We start from the raw sequence: 4,934 nt of genomic DNA on the forward strand, positions 1-4,934 counted from the left end.
CGATCGAGCCTCCTGTCTTTGATGAGCAGCAGAGACATGAGTATGATCAGATCATGGAGGAGCCACCTCCTTCTCCCGACTGTATTTTGTTTGGTAGCTATCCTTTTATGGTTCCTGTGGCCAGCAGTGGTTCCTCTGCTATCACTTCGGCAGAAGAAGAGGACGAGGAAGAAGAAGATCCAGAGGAAGATCCTAACTTCATAGTTATCTCCTCTGACAGCGATGACGATGAGCCAGGCGAGGCGCCAGCAGGCGAGCATCACCATTCGCTCGGTGGTTTTCCGTGAGGTACTCTGGACCAGGATTGAGGAGATTTTTTGAGACGCCTAGTCTAACTTCAGTACATTAGAGTGTCTCCCTCACTTTTGTTAGCATGATTAGAGGGAATCGGCATATCATAGAGTTAGGCTAGCCTGGGTGCCAGCTTAGGGGCTTTTGGTCAGGCCAGGCCCTAGGGCGTCTTATGTACATATATGTACATACTATATGAGTCACTGACTTAGGGGTGCTGTACTATAGCTATATGCTTATATAACTGAGCCACTTATGTAACATGATGTATATTATAGTGTGTTACTCCATATTCCGTTATCTTTTGTTTTATGTATGTGAATGTTTAATTATCCCTTGATATATGGAGGGTATGCGACTTTAAATTATTCTTGTTTTAAAAAAAATTTACTTGTAAAATTTGTGGTGTTTTAACAACGTACAGGCTTATATTTATTAAATAATAATACAGAAAAGGAAAAACAAGTTGGTAACATTCAATTTCTAGTATGATCTAGACATGCTAGAAGTTGGGTCGTTACATGGGCAAGACTCCAATAGCCTCTTGAATCTAGTCCAATACTCATACAAGCTTTCCAGATGTAGTCAGTCTTCTCTGACGAAAAGAACTTGTCTAAAAACTCTCTTCTCAACAAATCCCAATTGGTCACAATCTCATCCGGTTGGGAATAGAACCACATTTTTGCTTGTCCCTCAAAAGAGAAGGGGAAAGCAAAAACCATAACACCAATCTCATCGGCCCCATGCCTTCGAGCCATAGAACAAACAACTTAAAAATCTCTTAGATGTCGAATGAGGTCTTGACCCAGAAGCCCATGATACTTGGGAAGTAGATTTATCAAGCTATTCTTCAACTCAAAGTTTGGATCAAGATTGGGGTATCACACCTGCAAAGGTTGAAGTATAATATCCAGAGCCCCTTGTTCGTTCAAAGTGATTCGGCGTAGCTCCGCCATGTATTGTTCACCTGTAGGATGCAAAGAATTATTAGTGGTGCCAACAGAAGAATAGGAAGTAGCGGACTCCAAGTCGCTCTCGGTTCTGTCTAGTGATTCCGTATGCTCCTCAAGAGAGGCCAAAGTATTAGCCGTATAGTCCAACTGCCATCTAGCTTGCTGAGTGTGTAACAAAATTCTTTCAATCTCAAGGTCAAGCTCGGCTAAGCTAGGGTTTGGTTGAGACTGGGTCATCAAACTTGGGAGTCATAGCACATGTATAAAAGAAATCTAAACTAAAAACAAAAGTATTGAAAGCAAGTGAACTATCTACTCTATTCACATATTCATATAACCAATGTCAAGGCATACGTTGCAACCATTCCCCGGCAATTATAGCTCTCAACCGACAAATAATTCTCAATCAAATTTTAAAGATTGGTTGTCACAAAGTTCAACCCCAATAAAAGTAAACCGAAGTATTCAAACCTCGAGTCGTCTCACAAGGAATGAGTAAACATGAGCATCAACATTGGTTAGAATTCTGGGGTTTGGGAGTCATGATAAAAAATTTAAACTACTAGACTTAACATGCAAGGAATCTTAAAGTGCAAGAAACTCAATCAAGTCTCCAAAGTAAGGTATGAGCAATTTCAATTTAACAAGAGAGCATATAATCTATTTCTACTCTAGAACTAAGCAATTAACTATGACAAGAATCACTACAAGAAAATGGAATATTTGTAACAAAAACTTTGTAACAAATTTAAAATTGTTACAAAAAAATATTTTTTTTGTAACAAAAATTAGTGATTGTTACATAATAATAATGTTTTGTAACAACAATATAATTTGTTACAAAATGTGTTGATATTTTGTAACGATTTAATTTTTTTTGTTACAAATTATATTGGCTTTTGTAACGAATCGATGTTTTGTTACAAAATTTTATAACATTTTGTAACAAAAGATGGAGTTGTTACAAAAGTTTAAAATATTTTGTAACAAAATATTCATTTGTTTAAAAAACTCTAATTATTTTGTAACAAAAAATTAATTTGTCACAAAATCCCATATTATTTGTAATAAGTTATTTGTTTGTCACAAAATACAAGAATTTTTATAACTAAAAAAAATTATTTTAAAATGTTAGAATCTTTAAGATAATTTTATTTTGTTTTAAAATTTTAATTTTTAAAATATTATTTGTATTAATTAATTATTTTTATAAAAAAAATTAAAGATTAAATGATTAATTTTTAAAAATAGTATATATTATTTTATATTTTTATAAAATTAATATATAAATTTTACTAATAATCCAGTCTTAAATGTTGACTAAAAATTAAATTTTTAAATTAAAAAAATAATTATTAAACATAAATAAAATAGTTAAAATTTAAAAATTAAAACAAATAAAAAGTAAAAACCCTAATTTTAACCTTCACTTTCACTCTTCATTCTACTGTTTGCTGTCTTTCTCTACTTTCACTATCTCTACGACTCAACCTCTTATACTCAAGGTCACCGTCTCATTGCAGGAGGCAAAACCGTCGTCGCTGCTTCGCTGGGTCACCTTCCTTCTCTTATTTAAAATAAATTTATAACAAATATTATTTTTTATTTCATTAGCACTTTACCCAAACGTGACCTAAACCTAGCCATCGCTTAAAACACTCACTCTGCACTCACTGCTCTCGAAGAAACCCACTCCCAGCACCTCCCCAGTCGGCAAAACCACTTCCTTCCAGCACCTCCGCAGTCGGCGAACCCACTTCCATCCAGCACCTCCCAGTGCCAGCAAATCCCTTCCTCCCACCTCTTCTCAGCGCTGCCAAACCCTTGCTCCCAGCACCGCTTCCACTTGCTTCTTTCTCGCTCACACACAAACTGATCTCTCTCGCTCACTATCTCTCACTCACACACACTCCTCTCTCAGTCACAGTCCTTTACTCCTATCTGCCATCTGGCAAACGAAATTTAGTATGTCGATTTAGAGTTCAATGATGAATATGATCGCGAGTATAGTCTAATCGACACTTAAACTTCGCACCAAACAATCCTACAATCTATAACCGAGAGTACTGGTCTCCCGCGTCGTCCTCCCTTGGAATTGCTAGAGTGTGCATCTTACTGATTAGGAAACCTTGTTATGATTCTTTGAAGGTTTTAGCAAAATAGAAAACAAACAATCAATCTTTAAAAGACTTGGCTTAGGGTTGGCATTAGAAATTCTATCCTTATAGTTCCTTCAATGATGACAACAATTAGACCTTGCTTCATTTAGTTAACCGCTAGGCATAGAGGAAAGTCAAATGAGAGTAATCAACTTGAGTCACAAATCCTAGCTTTACCTTATGGAAATCTAGCTTTAGTGTACTCCAAGTCAATTAGCAATCCCTAATTCCAAATCAACAATTGACACAACTATTCAACTTTTTCTAATGGCCCAAACCCTATGCCAAGTAAGAAACCTTTACTCCATAACTAGTGTTAGCATTTCATCAAACATTTGGTGAGCAAGAGTGAAAGCCATGGTAAAATTGAGAAGAAAGTAGAATTAAAAGTATTTCAACACAAGGAACTAACAACAATTAACAAAGAACAACAATGGAAATGAGATTCTAAAGGAATTGATTAAATCCAAAACTACAAAATTGAATCCAAGATCTATGAGAATTGAGCAATTACAAACACTACTTGAGATTGGAGAAGAAGATCTATGACATGAACAAAATGAATTGAGAATTGCAATGGATCTCACCAAAGAGTAAATGAAAATTCATAAATTGGATGAAGATGAACCCTAGTGAGAGCTTTGAATCTCTCTCCTTCTCCACAAGTGTAACTAACTATCTCCAAAATATCTAGAATCTAGAAAATGAGCTAAAAGTCCTTAACCCTTGTTCCCTTGGTCTTCTTAAGCTTTTCCTGCCAGGGCACTTCCCCAAAATGGGATTCCCAACTGCCTCCACACCCAAGTCACGTGGCTCTTTAAAAAAAATCATATTCGAACATCGGCGCGCACGCGCCACGTACGCGTGCGCGCCCACAGGGCATCTTGTAATGTGCGCGGAAGCGTAATGTACGCGTGCGCGCCCACGAATATCATGGCCTAGCCGCTACGCAAGTCGGCTCGTGGCTTGGCTCTTGGCTTCAACTTCTAAATGCTCAATCCACGCGGACGCGTCAAGTGCACGCACGCACCCATGCTGGGATTTCCAAAGTTCAATTCTCAGGCTCCCTTCCTTTGCATCAGTCCTCCTTCTCTCCTTCGGTCCATCCCTGCCCTATATTCTGAAACCACTTAACACACAGGTCACGGCATCGAATGGCATCAAGAGAAGATTAGAAATGTATCTAATTTAGTGCAAAATAAGCATGTTTTCATCCATGAGGCAAAATTTGGAAGGGAACACAAAGTCTTGTATTTTCATCTAGAAAGTAAGCAGAATTATTGATAAAACCCTTGAAATCAACACAAGATAACCCTCAAAATGGGGTATATCAACCTCCCCACACTTAGATTCTAGCATGTCCTCATGCGTGGAGAAATGCAAAAGAAACACTAAAGACCGAGGGATCATAAAGGTATAAGACTCGTGAAGTGCAACCTACCTATATGAATGCAACTATGACTAGCGCTATTATCTACTTGGTTAGGAACAAATCGACCTTCCTAAGATATATGCAAGCATATAGGGTCCA

Source organism: Arachis duranensis, chromosome 9, assembly GCF_000817695.3.
Source record: "Arachis duranensis cultivar V14167 chromosome 9, aradu.V14167.gnm2.J7QH, whole genome shotgun sequence".
NCBI lineage: Eukaryota > Viridiplantae > Streptophyta > Magnoliopsida > Fabales > Fabaceae > Arachis > Arachis duranensis.